The following is a 27,503-nucleotide window of genomic DNA, read 5'->3' as shown; positions in this document are numbered from 1 at the left end:
TCCTAGCTTCCAGTGGTGGCTGTCCACCCCTGGCATCCTTTGACTTGCATTTGCATCATTTCAACATCTACCTGTGTGGTCACCTGGACTTCTCCATGTGTCTCTCTCTTCACAAAGCATCTTCCTCTTCTTATAAGGACATCAGTAGTACAGGATTAGGATGCACCTGAATGACCTCATCCTAACCTGATTACATCTGCAAACACTCCATTTCCAAATAAGGTCACACAAGTTCTGGGGGTTAAGACTTCAACATATATTTTGGGGGACACAATTTAGCAGATGACAAGACTTTAACCTCAAACTCTTTTTTCATCGAGGGCTCAGCCTCCTTGCCTTGATTTTGGCTTGCTGGTTCCAAACCCCTTCCCCAAGACTGTAATGCTCTGTTACCAGTCTCTCCTTTCTGTGTTGCTGTTCTTGGCTGACAAATCTGACTTCTATTTACTGTGCTCCACTTGAAAAACGTATTGATCTTGCAGCATTTGTCTGACTACCCAGACTTTGAGGCTAAGACTTGTGGTTTCACGGAATAACCCAGACCTGTTCCCAGCACCAGGTCCCTCCTAGCTCTGTGATAGCCACCGTGTCTAAGCCCACCCCCAGGTCCAGCCCCTGCCTGCTTCACCACCTCTGGAGGCCTCCTTAGATTTCCCTTTACTAGATCCAAAACTGAATTCTACCACCTGCCAGGCCTGGCACAATCCAACTAGAGCATTCCTTTTCAAAAAGCAAAATTTTCTAGTTCGCTTTTTATACATTTCAAATTAGGATTATGTTCATGATGTTAAAATGGTAACCCCTGCCTCATGCAATTCTCATACAGCTTTAGGCACCCATATATATTTATCACGGTTTCTCAAACTCACTTTGAGAAGTAGGAAAAATTAGCTAACTTTATAGCAGGGCAGTAAATAAAATAATTTAGACTGGATGAGAAGCCAATTATGAGAAAAAATTATGTAATTTCTTCAAAGATCAAATAAATTAGTTCAGGTTTACATTAACAAAAACAAACAGAAACTGTAGCAATTTTTCAAATTTTGTATCTTAATGTAAGCCTTAGCCACAAAATATTTGAAGGCAATTTTTTAACTTTATTTATTGGATTAATTTTATTAATCCTCCATTTACCATGTTGGTATAAACCTGGTCTAAAACTAGATCCACATACAGGAGCAAACACAGCTAATCTATTAGCTCACCACCCTCTTTCTAAACAGTAGTGCCTGTTTAGTTTAGAAAGATTTGAGTATCTCTCAAGTCTATAAAAGTCAGATACTTTCTAAAGAGCCAGAATTTCCATTCCTTCAACACAGAGAGATGGCCAATGATACAATCAATCACTGAAGCTGCCAAGAGCTATGTCATCTTCTAGCTGTAAAAATCCTGTTGCTTACACTTTATAAAAACATTACCTGGGCTTCCCTGGTGGCGCAGTGGTTGAGAGTCCGCCTACCGATGCAGGGGATACGGGTTCGTGCCCCGGTCCGGGAAGATCCCACATGCCGCAGAGCGGCTGGGCCCGTGAGCCATGGCCTCTGAGCCTGCATGTCCGGAGCCTGTGCTCCGCAACGGGAGAGGCCACAACAGTGAGAGGCCCACATACTGCAAAACAAACAAACAAACAAAAAAAACATTACCAACTTAGCCATGCTTATGGGCCACAAACACAAACTTAATGACATCATTTGAATCTTCCAATTGGCCACATACAGGAAGCCAAAGAAGAAAATCAACAATCTTCCCACTACTAGCCATTCTGGTTATTGATGTATGTGTGCATTTCTTTAGTCTGCCTGGTCCTCTTTTGTGAAGTTTTAAAATAAATCATCCTCATTTGGGTGGAAAGAAACTCAGAAAGTACAACTGACCAGCACATTTTGCTGCCATCCAACTCAGCCTATTCTCCAGCCACTCATTCTGCTCACGGGGCCACTAGAGACTAAGTGAAACATTTCTATCATCTGCCAAGTACACGTGCCAGTATTTACTAGTACTTAGGCAAAATAATTTTCCAAAATGACTTTTCAAAAGCTGAAGGCTCAGTTGAATTATGAAAGTCTAAAATGGAATAATTGGAAAGAAAGAGTCAGTCCCAGATGTACAAGTTATCAATTTTATGCACAGGATGAGTAAGCCTTACGTATTTCAACTAAGCTGGAATTACAATAACCCCATTTCTCTCAAGAGAAGTGGTGGCTGCTGCTAAAATGAAGATGTCCTTTGTTTTACTTTCATAACAGGAAGTATTCTTGGCTGGATTAAAATGATTGGCATGAAGGCTTGAAAATGCTGCCCCACCAACTGATTTGTCACCAGTTCTAAGCCATGTCTACATGACCTTGCTGGGCTGAATGATGTAAGATGATCTTTGTATTCATTCATTCACTTAATCATTCAGTCAACCAACATTTAGTGAGCCCTGACCATATGCAAAGCATTGACCTAAGACCTCTGAATTCAAAGATGAAGAAGAAGATGTTCTTCTTGCAAGGGGCTCACAATCTAGTAAAGAAACTTCTCTAATTTCATATGTATTACCTTTGTATCAGTCAGGGTTTTTGAGTTGTAAGCAATAGAAACCTTCTTTACCTTGCTTACAAATATGGAAATCTTAGGACAGCTGATTAGATTAGCTCACCTAATCTAGGAACAGGGCAAAAAAACAAGCCTAAGAAAGGACAGGAGCCCAATCCTTCACAAGTTTCTAGATTGTAAGAAAAAATATAGCAAGCTTTCAGGTTCCTGCATTCTAAGTGAATGTTCTCTGTTTTCAGTCTTTGTCACATCACTTTGGATTTTAATTAGCTTATATTGTATCACATACCCACTCTCTTATCAGGTAAGGGTGGGATACACTGAGTGACAGACTCACCAAGATTGTCTCCAATAGAGGAAACGCAGTTTTCCCAAACCCAGGTGCTCTTTCTAGAACAGAGAGTGGAGTCTGGGCAAGCAGAATAGCCCTGCCCTAGCCTTTATTCCTCCCATATTCCAAAGTGTACTTTTTCCATGGCTAAAGCCACTTCATACCCCACCTAAAGGCTAACTTTGACCTAGGCTTTGAAAGAGGCCCAGTCCAACAGCTCAGAAAATCAGTACTAATTCAGCCTTGCCTCGGTCCCACTCAGCCCTTGTACCTGACTCTGATAACCAGGCTCTGCTTTGGTGCTGAAGACCTGAGTCTCAGGGACCAACCATCCGTCATCTTGGCATCCCTGGTGCCCAGCACAGGACCTGCTGCAGAGGTACTTAGGAACTGCCTCTGGTTGATGCATTTTCAGCACAGGATCCTGTCTTCTTTGTCGGTGTTGCCACCGCTGCCCTAATAACCTGTCCAAATATTCTAATCCCTACCAAACTAGGGCCCTGCCACCCAGGCCTGACCTCCCTCCTTATTTCCACCTAAAAGCTGGAATTCTGCACTTGAATCTGGGAAGCAAAACTTGGTGGTTAAGAACCAACACTTCTGAGTCAGAAAAGGCCAAGTTAAACACAGATTCTTTCACTTACTATGTGATCTTGAATGAATTGTACTTTGCCCTTAAAATGGGTACAATAATATTTACCTCATTAGGTTGTTATGGGGATAAAATGAGATTAGGTATTTAAATATTACTTAGCGGTCACCGAGTCATTCCTGGCTGCTGCCGCTTGGAGCTCTGGCCGCTTTTCTTTCCCTCTCCGGCTCCATTGCTCAAAGCGTAGGCGCGTTCAGAGAGAAGGACTGAAAACAAAGCGGGGCGGAAGAGGTTCCAGCATTTCTTCATTGGTGGCTGTTCAGCATTTAGTCGTGACCCTAGTATTTCCATCAGAAGAGGACGTGCATTTTGGATCAACACCTGTGGGAAATGAGCTGTACTGCATCCCAACAAAGACCTCAGCCAACCCCATAGGAATTACCTTTGATGGAATTCACAACCATATGAGTCAAGAATCTGCAGTGGGACTGCGCAGCCATTTCACAGGAGGAGGTCTGGTCTGGATCACCAGGTTTTCGAAAAGACTGGCCTTTTCTTCCCCATTAGGAGTACATTGAGGAGGCTCTGAATGTCAGCCCAGGGTGGATGAAAGGCTCTTGGTGCTGCAGCCAGGAGCCAGTGCTGTGCCTCTGAAGTGGGAGAGCCAACTTCAGGACACGGGTCCACAAGAGACCTCCCAGCTCCACATAATATCAAGCAGCGAAAATCTCCCAGAGATCTCCATCCCAACACCAGCACCCAGCTTCAGTCAACGACCAGCAAGCTAAAGTGCTTCTCACCCTATGCCAAGCACCTAGCAAGGCAGGAACACAACCTCACCCATTAGCAGAGAGGCTACCTAAAAACATAATAAGGCCATAGGCACCCCAAAACACACCACCAGACGTGGACCTGTCCACCAGAAAGACAAGATCGAGCCTCAACCACCAGAACACAGGCATTAGTCCCCCGCACCAGGAAGCCTACACAACCTACTGAAACAACCTTAGTCACTGGGGTCAGACACCAAAAACAACAGGAACTACGAATCTGCAGCCTGCAAAAAGGAGATCCCAAACAGAGTAACATAAGCAAAATGGAAGACAGAAAAACACACAGCAGGTGAAGGAGCAAGATAAAAACCTAACAGACCTAACAAATGAAAAGGTAATAGGAAGTCTACCTGAAAAAGAATTCAGAATAATGATAGTAAAGCTGATCCAAGATTCTATTTCCAAGATCCATAATCTTGGAAATAGAATAGACAAAATGCAAGAAACAGTTAACAAGGACCTAGAAGAACTAAAGATGAATCAAGCATCGATTAAAAACACAATAAATGAAATGAAAAATACTCTAGATGGGATCAATAGCAGAATAACTGAGGCAGAAGAACGGATAAGTGAGGTGGAAGATAAAATAGTGGAAATAACTGATGCAGAGCAAAATAAAGAAAAAAGAATCAAAAGAACAGAGGACAGTCTCAGAGACCTCTGGGACAACATTAAACGCACCAACATTTGAATTATAGGGGTTTCAGAAGAAGAAGAGAAAAACAAAGGGACTGAGAAAATATTTGAAGAGATTATAGTTGAAAACTTCCCCAATATGGGAAAGGAAATAGTTAATCAAGTCCAGGAGGCACAGAGAGTCCCATACAGAATAAATCCAAGGAGAAATACGCCAAGACACATATTAATCAAACTGTCAAAAATTAAACACAAAGAAATCATATTAAAAGCAGCAAGGGAAAAACAACAAATAACACACAAGGGAATCCCCATCAGGTTAACAGCTGATCTCTCAGCAGAAACTCTACAAGCCAGAAGGGAGTGGCAGGACATAATTAAAGTGATGAAGGAGAGAAACCTGCAACCAAGATTACTCTACCCAGCAAGGATCTCATTCAGATTTGATGGAGAAATTAAAACGTTTACAGACAAGCAAAAGCTGAGAGAGTTCAGCACCACCAAACCAGCTTTACAACAAATGCTAAAGGAACTTCTCTAGGCAACAAACACAACAGAAGGAATATACCTACCATAACGAACCCAAAGCAATTAAGGAAATGGGAATAGGAACATACATATCAATAATTACCTTAAATGTAAATGGACTAAATGCTCCCACCAAAAGACACAGACTGGCTGAATGGATACAAAAACAAGACCCATATATATGCTGTCTACAAGAGACCCACTTCAGACCTAGAGACACATACAGATTGAAAGTAAGGGGATGGAAAAAGATATTCCATGCAAATGGAAATCAAAAGAAAGCTGGAGTAGCAATTCTTATATCAGACAAAATAGACTTTAAAATAAAGACTATTAGAAGAGACAAAGAAGGACACTACATAACGATAAAGGGATCGATCCAAGAAGAAGATATAACTATTGTAAATATTTATGCACCAAACATTGGAGCACCTCAATACATAAGGCAAATACTAACAACCATAAAAGGGGAAATCGACAGTAACACAATCATAGTAGGGGACTTTAACACCCCACTTTCACCAATGGACAGATCATCCAAAATGAAAATAAATAAGGAAACACAAGTTTTAAATGATACATTAAACAAGATGGACTTAGTTGATATTTATAGGACATTCCATCCAAAAACAACAGAATACACATTTTTCTCAAGTGCTCATGCAACATTCTCCAGGATAGATCATATCTTGGGTCACAAATCAAGCCTTGGTAAATTTAAGAAAATTGAAATTGTTTCAAGTATCTTTTCCGACCACAATGCTGTGAGACTAGACATCAATTACAGGAAAAGATCTGTAAAAAGTACAAACACATGGAGGCTAAACAATACACTACTCAATAACGAAGTGATCACTGAAGAAATCAAAGAGGAAATTAAAAAATACCTAGAAACAAATGACAATGGAGACACGACGACCCAAAACATATGGGACGCAGCAAAAGCAGTTCTAAGGGGGAAGTTTATAGCAATACAATCCCACCTTAAGAAACAGGAAATATTTCGAGTAAACAACCTGACCCTGCACCTAAAGTAATTAGAGAAAGAAGAACAAAAAACCCCCAAAGCTAGCAGAAGGAAAGAAATCATAAAGATCAGATCAGAAATAAATGAAAAAGAAATGAAGGAAACGATAGCAAAGATCAACCAAACTAAAAGCTGGTTCTTTGAGAAGATAAACAAAATTGACAAACCATTAGCCAGACCCATCAAGAAAAGAAGGGAGAAGACTCAAATCAATAGAATTAGAAATGAAAAAGGAGAAGTAACAACTGACACTGCAGAAATACAGAAGATCATGAGAGATTACTACAAGAAACTCTATGCCAATAAAATGGACAACCTGGAAGAAATGGACAAATTCTTAGAAATGCACAACCTGCCAAGACTGACTCAGGAAGAAATAGAAAATATGAATAGACCAATCACAAGCACTGAAATTGAAACTGTGATTAAATTCTTCCATCAAACAAAAGCCCAGGACCAGATGGCTTCACAGGCGAATTCTATCAAACATTTAGAGAAGAGCTAACACCCATCCTTCTCAAACTCTTCCAAGCAATATCAGAGGAAGGAACACTCCCAAACTCATTCTACGAGGCCACCATCACCTTGATACCAAAACCAGGCAAGGATGTCACAAAGAAAGAAAACTACAGGCCAATAACACTGATGAACATAGATGCAAAAATCCTCAACAAAATACTAGCAAACAGAATCCAACAGCACATTAAAAGGATCATACACCATGATCAAGTGGGGTTTATTCCAGGAATGCAAGGATTCTTCAATATACGCAAATCAATCAATGTGATACACCATATTAACAAGTTGAAGGAGAAAAACCATATGATCATCTCAATAGATGCAGAGGAAGCTTTCGACAAAATTCAACACCCATTTATGATAAAAACCCTGCAGAAAGTAGGCATAGAGGGATCTTTCCTCAACATAATAAAGGCCATATATGACAAACCCACAGCAAACATTGTCCTCAATGGTGAAAAACTGAAACCATTTCCACTATGATCAGGAGCAAGACAAGGCTGCCCACTCTCACCACTCTTATTCAACATAGTTTTGGAAGTTTTAGCCACAGCAATCAGAGAAGAAAAGGAAATAAAAGGAATCCAAATTGGAAAAGAAGAAGTAAAGCTGTCACTGTTTGCAGATGACATGATACTATACATAGAGAATCCTAAAGATGCTACCGAAAAACTACTAGAGCTAATCAATGAATCTGGTAAAGTAGCAGGATACAAAATTAATGTACAGAAATCTCTGGCATACCTGTACACTAATGATGAAAAATCTGAAAATGAAATCAAGAAAACACTCCCATTTACCATCGCAACAAAAAGAATAAAATATCTAGGAATAAACCTACCTAAGGAGACAAAAGACCTGTATGCAGAAAATTATAAGACACTGATGAAAGAAATTAAAGATGATACAAATAGATGGAGAGATATACCATGCTCCTGGATTGGAAGAATCAATATTGTGAAAATGACTCTACTACCCAAAGCAATCTACAGATTCAATGCAATCCCTATCAAACTACCACTGGCATTTTTCACAGAACTAGAACAAAAAATTTCAAAATTTGTTTGGAAAAACAAAAGACCCCGAATAGCCAAAGCAATCTTGAGAACGAAAAACGGAGCTGGAGGAATCAGGCTCCTTGACTTCAGACTATACTACAAAGCTACAGTAATCAAGACAGTGTGGTACTGGCATAAAAACAGAAAAATAGATCAGTGGATCAGGATAGAAAGCCCAGAGATAAACCCACGCACATATGGCCAACTTATCTTTGATAAAGGAGGCAGGAATGTACAGTGGAGAAAGGACAGCCTCTTCAATAAGTGGTGCTGGGAAAACTGGACAGGGACATGTAAAAGTTTGAGATTAGATCATTCCCTAACACCATACACAAAAATAAGCTCAAAATGGATTAAAGACTTAAATGTAAGGCCAGAAACTATCAAACTCTTAGAGGAAAACATAGGTAGAACACTCTATGACATAAATCACAGCAAGATCCTTTTGGACCCACCTCCTAGAGAAATGGAAATAAAGACAAAGATAAACAAATGGGACCTAATGAAACTTCAAAGCTTTTGCACAGCAAAGGAAACCATAAACAAGACCAAAAGACAACCCTCAGAATGGGAGAAAATATTTGCAAATGAAGCAACTGACAAAGGATTAATCTCCAAAATTTATAAACAGCTCATGCAGCTCAATAGCAAAAAAACAAACAACCCAATCCAAAAATGGGCAGAAGACTTAAATAGGCATTTCTCCAAAGAAGATATACAGACTGCCAACAAACACATGAAAGAATGCTCAACATCATTAATCATTAGAGAAATGCAAATCAAAACTACAATGAGATATCATCTCACACCAGTCAGAATGGCCATCATCAAGAAATCTAGAAACAATAAATGCTGGAGAGGGTGTGGAGAAAAGGGAACACTCTCGCACTGCTGGTGGGAATGTGGATTGGTACAGCCACTATGGAGAACAGTATGGAGGTTCCTTAAAAACTACAAATAGAACTACCATATGACCCAGCAATCCCACTACTGGGCATATACCCTGAGAAACCATAATTCAAAAAGAGACATGTACCAAAATGTTCATTGCAGCTCTATTCACAATAGCCTGGAGCTGGAAACAACCTAAGTGTCCATCATCGGATGAATGGATAAAGAAGATGTGGCACATATATACAATGGAATATTACTCAGCCATAAAAAGAAACGAAACTGAGCTATTTGTAATGAGGTGGATAGACCTAGAGTCTGTCATACAGAGTGAAGTAAGTCAGAAAGAGAATGACAAATACCGTATGCTAACACATATATACGGAATTAAAAAAAAAATGTCATGAAGAACCTAGGGGTAAAACGGGAATAAAGACACAGACCTACTTGAGAATGGACTTGAGGATATGGGGAGGGGGAAGGGTAAGCTGTGACAAAGTGAAAGAGAGGCATGGACATATATACACTACCAAACGTAAGGTAGAGAGCTAGTGGGAAGCAGCCGCAGAGCACAGGGAGATCAGCTCGGTGCTTTGTGACCGCCTGGAGGGGTGGGATGGGGAGGGTGGGAGGGAGGGAGATGCATGAGGGAAGGGATGTGGGAACAGATGTATATGTATGACTGATTCACTTTGTTATAAAGCAGAAACTAATAAATAAAATAAATAAATAAATAAATAAATAAATAAATAAATAAATAAATATTACTTAGCACAGTGCCTGGCATAGTAAAATATTTAATAAATCACCCCTGATAATCAGATGTTTCAGAATTTTACATATTAATGTCACATTGGTCCTCTTTGACTCTCTGGATTTCAAACCCCTACTTATATTCACCTCCAAGTTTTGACTGCTGCCATGCTTCAATCTTCCACTTCCCACGCTATGGAATGGCCCCAGCAAGTGATATCCAGACTCTTCACTGCTGTCTGTGGCCACCCTACCAGCACTGAATCCCCATAGCCAAGCTCAGCCCCTTCAAACAACCAAGTTCCCTTCCCTGCAACTTCACAGGCTCAGGCTCATACCCTCGCAGCCTGACAGGCATGACCAAGGGACTTGGCCCTTCAGATTTACTCATCCTCATTACAACTGTTGTGAAAACAGTTGCTCTGCTTCCAGGGAACCAACTCTCCCAGGGCTGCTCAATACTCACCAGATTGCTAAGCAATTTCTGATTTTTTTTTCTAATAATTTTGCTAATAGTTATTTGAATAAATCCTTAGTTACTTAAATCTAGGGAAGGCTTTTTGCCCTCTTCAGCAAATAGTTTGTCTAAACACATCTATCAATGTCTACATGTTAAGCACTGGAGGTAGAGATGCATAAGACACAATGCTCTTCCTACAAACAGATGACACCAAGCCAGAAGAATCACAGAGATGCCACTGCTCCTCATCGCCTTCCATTTTAACTAGCAAGCAACGATGACACCGATACCCTAAAAAAAATTCTAAATAATAGGTAATAAAAATACCACTTACATTGGGTTTTAGAATGCTCTTTGGGAAGAAGATATACAGATTGCTAACAAACACATGAAAGGATGCTCAACATCACTAATCATTAGAGAAACACAAATCAAAACTACAATGAGATATCACCTTACACCGGTCAGAAAGGCCATCATTAAAAAATCTACAAACAATAAATGCTGGAGAGGGTGTGGAGGAAAGGGAACACTCTTGCACTGTTGGTGGGAATGTAAATTGATACAGCCACTATGGAGAACAGTATGGAGGTTCCTTAAAAAACTAAAAATAGAACTACCATATGACCCAGCAATCCCACTACTGGGCATATACCCAGAGAAAACCATAATTCAAAAAGACACATGCACCCCAATGTTCATTGCAGCACTATTTACAATAGTCAGGACATGGAAGCAACCTAAATGCCCATTGACAGATGAATGGATAAAGATGTGGCACATATATACAATGGAATATTACTCAGCCATAAAAAGGAACGAAATTGAGTCATTTGTAGAGATGTGGATGGATCTAGAGACTGTCATACAGAGTGAAGTAAGTCAGAAAGAGAAAAATAAATACTGTATGCTAACACATATATATGGAATCTAAAAAAAAAATGGTTCTGAAGAACCTAGGGGCAGGACAGGAATAAAGATGCAGATGTAGAGAAAGGACTTGAGGACACGGGGAGGGGGAAGGGTAAGCTGGGACGAAGTGAGAGAGTGGCATGGACTTATATATACTACCAAAGGTAAAATAGATAGCTAGTGGGAAGCAGCCGCATAGCACAGGGAGATCAGCTCAGTGCTTTGTGACCACCTGGCGGGGATGGGATAGGGAGGGTGGGAGGGAGACGCAAGAGGGAGGGGATATGGGAATATATGTATACATATAGCTGATTCACTTTGTTATAAAGCAGAAACTAACACACCATTGTAAAGCAATTATACTCCAATAAAGATGTTAAAAAAAGAATGCTCTTTGGCAATGACATTTGCAGAGAACTACAACAGTCATTAAGAGTAGAGGTCAACGAATTTTTACATCCAGTGCCCAGATCCAGAAATAGAACATTGTCAGAACACCAGCAGCCCTCCCCTGCTCCTTCTCAACCACTCTCCGTCACTGGGAACCACTAACCTGGTGGTGAATCCTATATGGATTTATACAGTAGACACTCTTGGTTGGCTTCTTTCATTCATCATTGAAGTTGTGAGATTCATCAACGTGGTTGCCTGTCATTTCAATTTGTTCATTCTCATTTCTGAATAGTACTGCTTTGGATGAATATTTTACACTTTATTTATCCATTCTCCCTACGTGAACATCTCTTTTGTTTGCAGTAATATGAATAATGTTGCTGTAAACATCCTAGCACATGTCTTTTGGTTCACCTATACACTCTTCTCTGTTGAATTTATACCTAGGAGTGGAAGTTCTAGGTCATAGCATATGCATATATTCAACTTTAATAGATATTTCTAAATGGTTTTTGTCTTCTGCATGTGTTTTTAAAGATGTTGCTACTCTAGAGAAATAGCAGTTCATTTGTGGAGACCAGACTCTGTGGGGTCTAAGAAACTGATTCTAGGACCTACACAAAAAGCTCCCTTCTCTGCATTTGCTCTTTGTGCTCAGGGAAGACCATTTTTATTACCTGCTGGGCAGGTGCACAAAGCCAGCATCAAGTCAAAAGACCATGCACTCCGCTGAAAAGCTGGTAGGAGGCCTCAGAGCTGAACGTATAGTTTATCCTGGGCTTCAGGAGTCTCCTGGAGACAAGTGAGGATTTGATCAGAGAAAAAGAATGGGAGGGGTGGGGTAAAAAGAGTCAGGTCAGGACACCAGGACACAAAATCCAGAAACAGGCCTTCAAGGCACGGGAACAGCCTGGGCAGGTAATGAAGAACAAACAGTGAGTGAGCAAGTCACAGGGAGCTACAGAATGACCAGTGGGAAGAAAGTTGGGCAATACTTGAGTCTAGGGCAGTCACCCACCAACACCTGTCTCATCTCTGTTTTCTGCAGTGTGGTAGTGGGTGGGTGAGCAGCCAGTAAAGAAAGTGATGAAGCAGACTGTACTCTAATTTCCTACTTTCTCAAGGTGATTGCTTAAAAGACCAGACCTGGTGGCTGAATTGCCAAAACCCTTCTCTACACTGTCAAACCTTTAAACATCCATATCTACTGGTACCATCCATTTGGAAAGCAATATAGCAATAGATAATGAGCCATAGGACACTTATATCCCTTAATGTAGTAATCCACTTCTGAGAATTTATTGTAAGACTATCATTCAATACAGAAAAAAGAAAATCAAATGTACTGACTTGTACATTGTAAGTATATCTATATTGTTTTTTTAAAAAAGGTGGGGGCAAACTAAATGTCCAATAGCAGAAGACAGTGTATCAGTTTGATTGACACTTATAAAATCATTAAAACTAATTAACATTTACTTCTAAGCAAACTTGTTTAAATTAAAGTCTCAGGAGACAAGACTGTACAGACATTAAGATTACAGTGAGATAAACATGCATCTGGAAGTGGACAAAAGCTTAAAAGGAATAAGAATAGCTAACACTACATGTTCACTGCACTCCAGTACTGTTCTGAGTGTTTTATACAAATCAACGCCTGCTCACAACCATCTTAGGAGGTAAGGAGTATTATGAACTCCATTTTACAGATGAGGAAACCAAGCCACAAAGAGCTAAAGTAAACTGTCCAATTAGTAAGTGACAGAGCTCAAGTACTTTGACCTCCAATTCTTTGGTACTAAAGTCATTACTGTGAAAATATGAGTCATATGAGGGAATGGGACTATTAGATTTTTCCATCTTTGTATGGGAAATCTTTTAATGTCTTTATAATTAAATCAGATGTGACAAACATTTGACATGACATCAGATAAGGCATCCATTATGTCTCTTGTGTAGAGCTAAATTCCTTCACAGGCATCATTTCACTAAATGTTTGTGAGAGTCCTATGCCACTGGGACTGTTAATATTTATTTTAGAGATTAAAAAATAAAAGTTACATTATCTAATTAACTATAAAATCCTCAACTACAAACAAAAGAAAGCAAACCCTACAGCCTTCCATAAATTCACATAGGAGGTAGAAACAACACAGAGAAAATGATCTCAAATAGGAGCAAAGTCAAGGACCTCCTGTAGTGAGAAAACCCACCTGTGTGTAGTAGGATGTTGACGACATGACAAAGAATGCTGGCTTTCAGCTAGAATTTGGCGAAATTGTAGAAAAAAACATAAAGAATAAGACTAAGTAATATCAGTAAATTATCTAGAGGATGTTAAAATGGCCATTTAGAGAGAAACAGCAACAAATGATTAATTGGGAATCTTGGGGTTTTCTTGTAGTCATTGTGAATCAGTACACCAAAGGCTCATGGATCACTGAAAGTGGGAGCTCCCTGAAGGCAGGAACTATGGAAATATTCTTTGAGGATATAAATGAAAACACCTTTGACCTTGAAATCAGTCTGAGATTGGAGAGACTGTCTTAGTGCTGGCTCAGCAAGATTTTTCCAGGCTTAGAATCTGGGCTTTATGTATTAGGCCTGGATGGCAGGCTTCATTGAGTGTCAAAATTATTGAGATACAGATATATATATATATACACACACACACATGTACATAGACATGTATGTATATACATAGAGTTGACCCTTAAACAACATGGGATTGAACTGCAAAGGTCCACATATACATGGATTTTGTTTTTAATAGTAAATACTACACCATCCGCAATTGGTTGAATCTGCAGATGCAGAACCGTGGATACAGTGGAACTGAGGATACAATATGGAGAGCCGGATATAAGTTATAAGTGGATTTTTGACTGCATGGAGGGTCGGCACCCCTAACCGCCACATAGTTCAAGGGTCAGCTGTATACATATATTCATACATATAGATATAGATGCAGATATAGATAAATAGTTTGTGGATGTTAAAGTAGCTGAAGTTATAAAAGACAAAGAGTACCCCCTTCACATAGACTGCCAAGACCACCAATGCTCAGACACTTGTGCATATCATAACATGAGAGACATGGGGAGTGTCATCACCAACCTCTATCTTTGTCTCATTTATATCTTCTATTCTAATGTGTCTGTTCAAAAGGAAATCAAAGCAAAAGTAACATTAAACCAGGTCTAAGGCAAAACTTTTGCCTATTCTCAAAACCAAACCTTCTTCCAGCTTATGCCATGACACAGGTCTGGGTCTTTCCTGATCACCGTTGGGTCCCCAGCACACAGCACAGTGCCTGGCACATGGTTGGCCCTCAGTGTTGAATAAGCTACTGTTGGGTGAAAATAAGAAGGGAAGCCATCCTCCCACCTGCAAGGAACTCGCATGCACTTCAGGAAATGATGTCTGAAGTTAAGAAAGGAGAAGTGAGCTGTAATGCGTGGGACAGACATCTCGTTAACTGGGGGACTAGCAGAGGGAAGAGTTTGTGGAGGAGGGGGGCCCTGGATTGGAGGCAGGGTGAGAGGGTGGAGGGGCTCCAGACTGTAGAGGTGCAGGGAGCACCCCTACGCTGCTTCCAACCAGCTTTGGATACTTGGCAAGTCTCCTCACTTTCCTGAAACACTCAACTGGCATCATTGGGTCAGAGCAGAGAGACTGGAGGACTCACAATCCAAGGGTGTTGGAGCTGGAAAAGAGATGATCTCACCTAACTCTTGTCTTGCAATAAGAAAACTGGGAGTATGGGAGTGAAATTCCTCCTCCCAAGATCATAGGCTATTCCTTGGGGAGCCAGAACTAGGAACACTTTCTCTGGAGCCCAATGGGCATTTTACTACATCTCAGTGACAAGAGTGGCGCACGTGTCAAGGAAAGATGTCAAGTCACAGCAGAGTCAACACAACTGACTTGCTAGAGATGGAAAAGAAAAAAGGTGGTCGATCTAGTTACCTAATGTCGACATAGCCCAGAGGCAGTCAGAATATAAAATCCTACAGGCAGACCTGGAAAATATAAATCAGAACAATTGGGTATAATAATTTGGCTATCAACTGTTAGCCCAACAGAACTACATTTCCTTGGGGGGAGAGGAATAGAAAGAAAGCTTTGTTAGACATTGCACTCAAACCTGGTGAAAACATCAAAATAATCTCATTAAAGAGTAACACACTTACTCAAGACAGACAAAAGGAGTTCACAGCAGTCTTAAAAATCTGTTTAAGGAATTTCACTTAACTCTCCCCTCAGTGACTTTTTTTTTTCAAATTTGCCTGTAAGTTAATACTTACATCGTTGCATTTAGAGTAAAGGTCTATACCTGCAAACACTTATTTAAATAAACGTTCCTTCCACAACCTAAAAGGACCAGTTGGTATTGAATCATACCTTCCTAGTTCATCTAGTGACAAACCTTTCTGAAAACCTCTTAAGGCAGAGGTGATCTGTCTTCTCATTTTTTCATAAGCAGTAGTTCCTTTTGTCCTAGGAGGTGACAAACAAGGCCACCATTAACACCAGAGAAACATTTACATAAACCAACGGCATCCAGGGTATGCAATTCTAAAAAAATGAATGGTTAATGAGCCTGCCAAGTTATATGCACCCCTTCCCAGAGCAAGTCTTATTAAATGATGAGTGATAGAGTTTTCCATGGTTGAAGCTCTTTTTTTTTTTTTTTAATTTTATTTTTTGCGGCACTTGGGCCTCTCTCACTGTTGTGGCCTCTCCCGTTGCGGAGCACAGGCTCCGGACGCGCAGGCTCAGCGGCCACGGCTCACAGGCCCAGCCACTCCGTGGCATGTGGGATCCTCCCGGACCGGGGCACGAACCCGTGTCCCCTGCATCGGCAGGTGGACTCTCAACCACTGCGCCACCAGGGAAGCCCTGAAGCTCTTTTTTAATTGAGTAAATAAGTGAGGGTAAGAATGAAAGCATAAAAAGTAAAGACAATATGTGGGAGAATGGAGGATAGGGGTGTCCAGTAAAAGGGTAGAAAGATGTACTTGTTTGCTTTTTTAAATGTTTGTATCTCCTTTTTATTTAACACTCTGTGTGTGTGTACGTGTGTGGTATGTATGTATGTGTGCATGTGTGTGTGTGTGTTGTACACAAAAGAAGGTGCAGTTCAGGCCTTGGAATCACATCTCTTTTGCTTACGCCCCTGCCCTGCACCACCCATATTTATTCCTTAACATTCTACCAAGAAGAAAATGAACTTCACTTTGTGAATGTGTTGTCCACTAGCCCTGGTGAGTTGCATTATTAATCCAATTCTTCTCTCCTCCTTGAATCCTTATGTTCAGCCATGTGACCAGTTGGCCAGTAAAATGAAGTAGACATGAAAGTGTGCCAGTTCCAAGCCTAAACCTTGAGATGCCTTATAAGTTTCTGCTTGCCCTCCTGCACCTCTGCTGCCACTCTGTGAAGACTGCTCATCCAAGAGGAGGATGAGGGTTACATACAGCAAAATAAGTCTGGTCAAGCCCATCTTAGATCAACCAAGCAAGCCAGCCAATACCAGCAGAGCCACCCAGTGAAGCCCAGCCAAGAGGAGCTGACCCACAGCTAATCCATAAGGCTTTGAATAATAATAATACTATAGTAATAATAACTCTCATATATTATAGCTATAATAATAACTATTATGCTATTCTTTTTTTTTTTTTTGCTGTACGCGGGCCTCTCACTGCTGTGGCCTCTCCCGTTGCGGAGCACAGGCTCCGGACACACACACAGGCTCCGCGGCCATGGCTCGCGGACCCAGCCGCTCCGCGGCATGTGGGATCTTCCGGGATCGGGGCACGAACCCGTGTCCCCTGCATCGGCAGGCGGACTCTCAACCACTGCGCCACCAGGGAAGCCCCCTATGCTATTCTTATATAGCTTTTTGTTTTATCCCCTGAGTTTTAGGATGGCTTATTACATAGCAATAGCCAGAAGATATACTAGATTTGCTCAGAAATTCAACAAGCAAGAGGTTTCACACTAACATATTTTGAGTGATAAGGAAGACATTTCCCTATTAATGCTTTACTTCTCACATTTGTAAATGAGAACTAGTACTAGTTGTTACAGTCTTCCAGGCACTACAAGAATCAAATGCCCATAAGTTTCTTATTCTAGGAAACTCACACAGCTGAACACAAAGAATTATGGTATGATACGTTGAAAGATGAAAGAAATAGAAAGACATAGGAAGGAAGGAAGGAAGGAAGGAAGGAAGGAAGGAAAGGAGGGAGGGAGGGAGGGAGGGAGAGGGACAGAGAAAGAAGAGAGAGAAAACCTTCCTTCTACAGGTCATTGTATGACTTAAAAGGATGCATGTTAAAGCAGTGACTAAATATATATATATATATATCCAGGCAGATAACTGAGGCATTTGTTAAAATTGATGGAGATGACATATTTTAAATAATCCAAACAATTCATTTGCCTGAGAAGATATTGACTAAAGAAGTATCTGAAGGTCCCCACAAAGTGGTACCCTAGAAACTAAAACAGTGACATATGCTAAATGAAGCCCAATTTATTCTTTCCTTCCAGGCTGTCATGGAAGTCTGCTTAAAGGAACAATAGCTGAGAAACCTCCCATAGGATTCCTCTCCCAAAATTTGAGTAACAGCCTCAGAATGCAGCCCAGCGAGGCCTCGTCGGCTGCAGCGCTTTCCTTGCTCAGGTGTGACAGGCACGCCTGGGACTCCTCACACTTTACATTATGCAAGTGCAGTCAGGCTGGATCTTTGACTAATTACTAACCTGCCCTGCCCTCCACCTAAGGCCTTACCACCCAAACTGCTGATGAGATAACTGTTGGCTAGGTCCACACTACTAAGAGAAATCATACTTCTGCTAAGTGGCTGTCACCTGAACATTTAATTGCCTAGAGGAAGTTCCATCAGGAAGAGTTGGGTGTGCCCCATCTGACAAATCAAGCACAGACAGAGACAAGGTCAGATGTGACTTTATCAATCAGAAACTGGCACCAAGACAGCAAGGTAGTGAATTGGGAGAGATGAGAAGTTTGAGGGAGGTGTGGCAAGGGGTGCCCGGCCCGGGATATGAAGGTATATTCTCTAACATTCTGCCCCGTCTGCAACTGCTACGCCTGCAACCAGACACTCACCCATATGCAACTAGACCTTGGGTACCAGATCAGTTTCACATTGTCAACATCTTTTTCCCTTGTCACATCAAGCATTCCCTATGCAACAATCCAACAACTAAGAGAACCTAGTTGCCACTAACAGCACCCAGATTCCCAGATAGAAAACACAAGCCATAATCCTGGGATGTTTACCTAGTCTGGGTTGATGGAAATGCATCCACATTGGAGCTGAAAGGAGAGGCAGTGTGTTGCTGACATTGCTGGAGAAAGGGGCTCTGTTCCCCAGGTATTCTCATGTCACTGGTGCAGGGAGGCTGGCTCCTTCCCAGGCAACGTCCCTGTTGCTCTTGGATCTATAGGATTCACTTTTTTTAGTTAATTGACTCTTCTTTTTCAAGGTAAATCCTCTCTCCTCTTAGGAGAATAGACAGTATAGTAGTCATTCACAACTAAATATGAGTTTAATTAGATTACTTCTGTCCAACAGAAAATGGTTTATGGTGAAAGACTGGCCATTTGGTTGGGTTGGTGAAAAAGGTCAGTTTGGAGTTCTAGCCAATGCTGGGGGCAAGGGGGAGAGGGGACTTCCAAGTATGGACTCCAGACTTTGATACATCTGTGAAGTTGAACCTGTGTAGACCTATACAGGTACAAGGGATGGGACTGGGAGGGGAGGGGACAACACAGTTTGAGAGGAAAGCATGGAATGGGTAGTTCCAGGGGAAGCCATTCACACACCTCCATGGTGGGTCTTGGAGCCAGGTCTTCTCCCAAAAGCTAAGTGCTGGATGGTCACAGATGTGCTCACCTGTCCAGGTGGGGCCTGAAGCACCCAGAGTTCTTGCAGCTGCCTCCATTTAACCTACTTTTACCAACCAAATATTATTTTCTATGCATGTCATGATGGGAAAAAGGTTAGGATACCCTGCTACAGCCTAATGGTATAACAGAGCAAGTGGTCTTTTAAAAAATCTCTACTTTTACTAGAGTGAACCACTTCTGGATGTTTCCTGAAGCCAGAAAAATCTGATTAGTCATCCCAGATCTCTACATTCCTAATCTGTACCTCCATATTCTCGTCTACAAAATTAGAGGACTGTGCCTGATGGTCTTTAAGGTTTCTTCTGTGTCAAGATCTCCACTGACTTCCTGACCTTCACATCCTACCACTTCCGCCCACTGTCCATCCACTTGATCTATCCTAGGACTCAGCTGAAATGCCACTCTCAGACCCTCAGACCTGACTAGTTTAAACCCCTCTGCTATATTGTGCTTCCCCTTTGAAAAGACTCATCATACTTGCAATTACTTCATTCATGCATTCATTCATTCAGGCAGTAAGTATTTTTGAGGGAGGGTCTACCTTGATGAAAGCAGGGGTTTAGGAGTTGGACTGACGGATGTAAATCCCAATGCCACTGCTGACTGTCTGTGTGACCTTGAGAAAGTCACTTAGCCTCCCTCTGCCTCACTTGCCTCAGTGATCAAATGAAATCAATAATTGTGTCTACAACTCAGAGCTGTTGTAAGGGGTGAGTTAAGGTTGATAAAGCGCAGTGCCTGGCATAAAGTAAGCACTCAATAAATTAGCAACGATGGGCTTCCCTGGTGGCACAGTGGTTAAGAATCTGCCTGCCAGTGCAGGGGACACGGGCTCGATTCTTGGTCCAAGAAGATCCCACATGCTGCGGAGCAACTAAGCCCGTGCGCTACAACTACCGAGCCTGCGCTCCAGAGCCCGCAAGCCACAACTACTGAGCCCATGTGCCACAACTACTGAAGCCTGCAAGCCTAGAGCCCGTGCTCCACAACAAGAGAAGCCACCACAATGAGAAGCCCGTGCACCGCAACGAAGAGTAGCCCCTGCTCGCCGCAACTAGAGAAAGCCTGTACACAGCAACAAAGACCCAACGCAGCCAAAAATAAATAAATTAAATCAATTAATTTTAAAAAAGAAGAAATTGTGAATTACAGCCTAACAGGAGAATGATGTTAGATAGACACCTGGTATCGTACAATGTAAAAAAATCATTATGAAGATCATCATTGCTAATTTTTTTAAATAAATTTATTTATTTTTGAGTATGTTGGGTCTTTGTTGCTGTGCCTGGGCTTTCTCTAGCTGTGGTGAGCGGTGTCTACTCTTCGTTGTGGTGTGCAGGCTTCTCATTGAGGTGGCTTCTCTTGTTGCAAAGCACAGGCTCTAGGCTCGTGGGCTTCAGTAGTTGTGGCTCGCGGGCTCTGGAGCGCAGGCTCGGTAGTTGTGGTGCACGGGCTTAGTTGCTCCACAGCATGTGGGATCTTCCCGGACCAGGGATCGAGCCCGTGTCCCCTGCACTGGCAGGCGGATTCTTAACCACTGCGCCAGCAGGGAAGCCCCACAATTTCTTCTTGACCACCTGAATTTCCAGTGCCTCGCACAAAGCCAAGCTTATAATCACATAACTGAGGTTCAAAATATTGCTTGAGTGAATTAATGAACACGAGTAGCTTGCTTTGTTTTCAGTCCTTCAATTTCTCCCAGTGTTAATTTTCACAGCTAAAATTTTCTGCCTCTTCAGCCCATACTGAAGGTTGCTTTGTTCTCAACCTTCGGGGAGAGGAAGAACAAATGTATATTTCTCTGTTCACAAGAGAAATATTACCATTTGGGGAAGTCCCATGAATACCTTTCCCCAAACTTCTTTCTCCCAGCTCCCCAGTCTAATTGCCACTTAAGGAATCACAGTTTGAGTAGCCAAATATCATTCCCAATAAAAAGGGAAAGCTCAAACATTTATGCATTCGATTTCCAGATGTGGACAACTCTTGTTTTTGCCTAAATGGTGTTGACAATTGTTGGAAAATCATTTGATTTTGTCTTTGGAAAATCACTTGATAATGATCCAACTATCTAGAACCTCTTTACTTTATGCCTGTTAAAAGAAAAGAAAGTTATTACCCAGGAAAATTTCCAGACTGCCGTAAAAAGGAAAGGGTTTGCTGCCAAGAACACCTGCCATAAAACCTCCCCTAGCAGTGTCTTACCTTTATGCATTTGGAAAGCACCCTTTTTAAAAATGAGGAAAGGCCATCAATCATTTCTTTTAAGGTGAATTGCAAAGGTTTAATACAGAAATTAAATATCACAAAATAGGACATAAGGTGTGTGGCATTCTAGAATTACATGTGGGCATCTCGCAGAGAGGAATGCAAGGGTCAAGACTGTAGAACCAGTGGTGCCACCTCCGGCAGCCTGGACCCTTGGTATCCATGTCGGTTACAGAGGGTGATGGTGCCAGTGCCACTGGCTTTAAAGGACTTTTATGAGAATCAAAGGAGATAAGAGCAGTGAGGACACTTTGAAAATCTAAATGTGGTATGAAAATAAAAGATGTAACCTTCCTTAATGAGAGAAAACAAAACAAAACAAAAACTGTAGTTCCATGTTGATAGGGTTCAAAGCTGTTGTAATGAAGATGCAACAAAATAAAGGGATTGGACTCTAAGTCAGTGCTTCCCAAAGCTGGGTGAGCACCTGTACCCCTGAGGATCCCTAGTTAATAAAACAGGGCTCTAAACCCTCACCGTACACCTACTGAATCAGAATTGCCATACACCTATAGAATTAGAATTTGTGCACTGGACCTGGGAATCTGTATTTTAGCACACTTCCCAGGAGAGGTGGACAGACGGGGAGACTGGGGAAGCGCTGGGATGGGTGATGTCTAAGCTCCTCTGCAGCAGGGAAAAAAGAAAACCCGTTATCTTCTTCGTTCACGCCTGCTGCCAGAACTAATGATTCCTGTGTCAATTTCTACTCTGTATGTTGCTCTGCCTGACCCCTACCAGTGTCCATCAATCAGAGGGACAGATTATAGGCCACCGCTGGCACCAGCATCACTTCCCTCCACCCACAGCAGGGATAAAAGGGAAGGTACCAGAGGAAGCAGGTGAAGGTGCCTCTCCTCCTCTGCCCACACACACAGAGTGGCCAATGCTGGTTCCAACCTGACTATAAATACCCTGGAAATGGGGCATTTTGTGTTATCTTCACTATTTCAAAGGTCCAAATGGAAACTCGACCTTTATTCAGAATAACCAAGCTCTTGGGCATCCCTCTCTCTCCTTTCTTCCCTTTCTTCCTTTACTCTTTGTCTAGGAGGTACCTACTGTGTGCTAGGTCGGGTGTTAAATACAAGGGATGCATGCCAAGGGGCAGCTCGTGGTCTGTGGGAAGATCCAACACGATGACCCCCTGAAATGATGCTAGGAAGCAAGTGAACTCAGCTGTAGAGCCCATAGCACAGGAATCTGACCCCATCTGGAAAACTGACCCACGACATACAAAGACGAGGCAGAGGAAACAGCTTGTATGGAGGTCCTACTGGACTAAGGCCAAGGTGGGCATCCCAGAGAATGAGGGAAGGTTGGGTGGCATGATTTGACACTGAAGAGGCGGATCAATGCCTGTGGGTCCTCCATTTTACGTTTTGGACTTTATCACATAAGCAACGGGCAGGCATTAAAGGGTCGTAAGCCAAGCAGAGAGGGGAGTTGACAAGAGCACTCCATCTGCAGGGTGGGAGAAAGTAGAGACCAGGAGATAAGTAGGAGGCTATTGAGGGAGATCGTGTAGCTTGGCTATGGTGGTGGCCGAGGAGGTAGGGAGAAATGCACATTTCAGTGGATAAAATTAACAAGGGATGAGTTAGATTTTTATTGGGAAACAAAAAAATCACAATCACTTATATGCCGCGGGTGATACAATCCAAGACGCCCAGGGGATGTCTGAAACCTCAGGCAGTACTGAACCCTAATATGTTTTTCCTACACATACGTGCCGATGATAAAGTTTAATTTACAAATTAGGCACAGTAAGAGATTAACAACAATAATGCATAATGAAATAGAACAATTATAGCCATATAGTGTAATAGAAGTTATGTGAATTTGATCTTTCTCTCTCTCTCAAAATATTGTATTGTACCAGCTTAATGCCTTTTCCATCTTAACTAAGCACTTATCATGAGCTGCGGCCATTACTTTTACAGTTGAGGTGCAACAGCAAAACTAGCACGAATTTCTTTTTTCTTCTTCACAATTTCACGGAGAGAAGATTCATTCTTACCATAGATCTTAGCAACCTCACCCTATGATTTTTTTCTTTCTTTATTAAGTCAAGAACTGTCATCTTTCCATTAAAAGGAAACACCATGGCTTCTCTTTGGCAGCTCCAAATTGCCAGCATCACTACCCTTGTGCTTGGAGACATTAGTAAGTAAATTAAGGGTGACTTGAACACAGCACTGTGGTACCGAGACAGTCGATCTGATAACTGAGACAGCTACTAAGTGACTGAGAGGTAGAATGTGCTGGACAAAAGGATGATTCACATCCCAAGCAGGACAGAGAGGGAAGGCATGGGATTTCATCAAGCTACTCAGAATGGTGCACAATTTAAACATGAATTGTTTATTTCTGGAATTTTCTATTTAGTATTTTCGGACCACAATTGACCGCAAGTAACTGAAACCGCAGAAAGTAAAACCACGGATAAGGGGGAATACTGTATTCAGTTTGGCAGGAAAGCAGGGCGATGGGTGGGAGGAATAATCAGAGGTGTCTCTGCAGTAAGAAGTTGGAGAAATTGTGATCTAGCCAGCTTCTTATACAGATGAGGAAGCCCTGACCCAGAGATGTTAAGAAGCTTGTTGAAGGTCACATATTAGTTCAATGACAGGGAGAGAGCTGGCATATTCTCTGCCCCAGGATCAGTATGGGTGATAATCAAAGTGAAAGAATTATACCAGCTGAGGCTAGGTTCACAGTCAAGCCAATACCAGGTTCTGCAAAGCTGTTGGAAGGAAAGGAAATGTGTTCAGTGGCCCACGGGCACTAGGCTAGACTGGACCTGATAAAGCTTCGTGCTAGAGCATACCACTAGGAGAACAAAGATCATGCAAAGAAGGGAGCCAGTGGCACTGTCTCAAGATATTAGGATTCCAGCTCTCCTCCTTTCCTCCAGCCAACAGCCAAAAAGCATCATGTCCAGGACAAATGCAAGTCAACTGGACCTGGCTCCCATTCTCTCAGAACACATACCCTCCCTATCCACTCATGGGGGCCCCTTGCACTGCTTTCCCAGATGTGTTAGCTGGGCTGAGGGAGCACGGCTGGATGCTCAGAGGCCCCACCAGTTACAAGTCTTGGGACTTTGCAGACAAGTACACATATGGAAGCAAGAGGCTTCCCCTGGTGTGCATTACACATACCCTCAGCCAAAAAAGATGAGCACAACCAAAGAAGTGAGAGACTCCACGTGATAGCTGAAACAACTCACCCCTCATACGGATTGATATAGCGGCTGCTACAAGATTAATTGTATTTTTCCTGGAACAAAGCTGGAAATCACTCAAAGGGCAATAAACGCTGAAATCTGTTTATACCTTGCCAAAATTTCAGACAAAAAGCCAGTGAGGCAATTTTTACCTTACGTGCTTGAATGGATTTTTTAAAAAACAGATCCGTGGTGAATGCAGTGAACTAGATCAGCTCAGGAGCTCAAAAGAGACTGCTCATTTGGGGAGGTGAGTGAATTCTCCTGGGTCAGCTGTGCTTCAAACCATACATTGGATATGCCACCCAAAGTAGTCCATCGCCTACATCTCCTTGTTAAACTCCACACAGAAATAATGGGCTGCCAAGTGTGTGGACGAAACAGAGCAGTTCCTAAGTTCACTTCTTGGAGTAGAGAAGCCAAGAATGGGAAGTTTATGGTGGCAAAGCAAAGGAACCTGTTAGCCACAGCTCCTTTTGGGTTTTTGAAACATTTCAAAGATGAATATTGCTAAACCTAAGCCTGGAACCAGACCAAAGCCCTTCAGGGCTTCCTCAGGGTTAAGTAGGTGGTGATAATAACCTGTGTCTTATATGTTTAAAGCAATTTATAGGTTGTAAAGAATTTTCATACATGATCACATTTATCCTCTCAGCAACCTTGTGAGTTTGGGTATTATTATTATTAATTGCACTTTACAGGTGAGGAAACTAAGGATCAGAAATTTTAAGCTGGCTTGTAGAAATTTGCTAGAAAGAATGATCAGACATATACAACAATTGCTACAAGATACAACTGTGTTTACAACACATAAAAATGTCACATCAATCAGGGTTCTATCAGGAATTAGATAGCAAACTCAGAACTAGTGGGGCTTCCCTGGTGGCACAGTGGTTGAGAGTCCGCCTGCCGATGCAGGGCACATGGGTTCGTGCCCCAGTCTGGGAAGATCCCACATGCCGTGGAGTGGCTGGGCCCGTGAGCCATGGCCACTGAGCCTGCACATCCGGAGCCTGTGCTCCGCAGCGGGAGAGGCCACAACAGTGAGAGGCCCGCGTACTGCAAACAAACAAACAAACAAACAAACAAAAAACAGAACTAGTAACAGTGGGGTTGTTACATTCCTAGGGTGAAGGGGCTTGGAGAAGAGGTAAAACCTGGAAAGAACCCAGCTTGAGAGGTGCTGTGACCTTCCATCCAAGCAGGGAGTGAGTTAGGGAAGTAGATAATCCAATTACCTGGGTCCCATATTGGCCAAAACCAACCAGAAGTCAGAACACTAAAGGACAGTTGGATTAACCATAAATCTGAGCCTCCCAGAGCAGAAAGCAGGTTGGGAAAGGTAAGGAAAGGGTGAAATGAAAGATATCTTCAAAGTGATATTTGTAATTAAAAACCAATCTACCTGCTCAACATTTGGAGAATAGTTAAATATATATGGTTCCTAGAAACAAAAGAACATTTGTACAGCATTAAAAATCATTTTTGTTCTCAAAGGATACTGACAACAGAGAGTATGCTCATATCATAAAAATGCAGAGCAAAATTTAAAAAAAGAAAAGAAGAAGAACTACACAGATAGTATGATTCTAAACATGCTTGAAACAAAGAAAAGCTGGAAGGAAAGACACAGAAATGTCAGCATCTCTGGGTATTATTTCTGGGTTGTAGAATTAGTTTGTTGTTGTTTCCATTTTCTTCCTTGTCTGTTTCTCTGTTTTCCAAATGTTCTATAAGGAACACGTTATCATCATAAACCTGGAAAATATGTATATTGACTTAAAGCAGATTTTCTTAAATCCTTAGAAATTCTGAAGAACAAAATGTTAGAAATCTTTGACTCTAGCTAACACTCAATATAAGAAAAAATAAGAAGAAAAAAAAATCATCCATTCCTGTATTGATATCAGATTAGATGTTGGATAGTCTCAGGATTGCTCAAAGTCAGGTTTGTTTGTCTTATAATGTATCTCCATAATAATCCTGTGACAAAGAGTCTTCACATCCTTCTATAGAGAGATATAGACTTTGGCTCACAAGGTCACACTGCTGCTAAGTGACAGAGCCAAGATTTGAACCAGATTGTCTGATTCCAAAGTCAGTGCTATTCCAAGGAGCTGGGTCATGTCCCTAGTAGGGGCTGCTGCAGTCCCAGGAGCCCTGTCCTACATACCAGTCTCTTCTTGATCATCATAACTCTAAAGAACTGTACTCCTGCAGACACTTCTCAAGCATCGTTTGGGCATCCTGAGCTAACAGGAAAGATTGAGAATTTCCAGGGAGCACAAAAGAACAAGTCCTGGTCTGGCGTTTGGTCTTCAAACCCTCACCTGTAGAACGAGGAGGTTGCTGATCTCAGTGTCCGCTCAAAGGGTCCCCATTATGAACAATAACAATTATACAGAAAAAGATTCATTGAGCACTAGCTCCATGCCAAGCGCTGAGCAGCATGCTTGTATACTCATCCTATCTTACAACAAACTCTGGGACAAGTCTATGACTACCTTTATCTTATACAGGAAGACATTGAGGCCCAGAGAATTTAAGGAACTTGCCCAAGATGAAATAGATAACTAAGTGGCAGATT

Source organism: Mesoplodon bidens, assembly GCF_964165515.1.
Source record: "Mesoplodon bidens genome assembly, chromosome: 8".
In the NCBI taxonomy this organism is placed as follows: Eukaryota; Metazoa; Chordata; class Mammalia; order Artiodactyla; family Ziphiidae; genus Mesoplodon; species Mesoplodon bidens.
Note: the sequence above shows the minus strand (reverse complement) of the source record.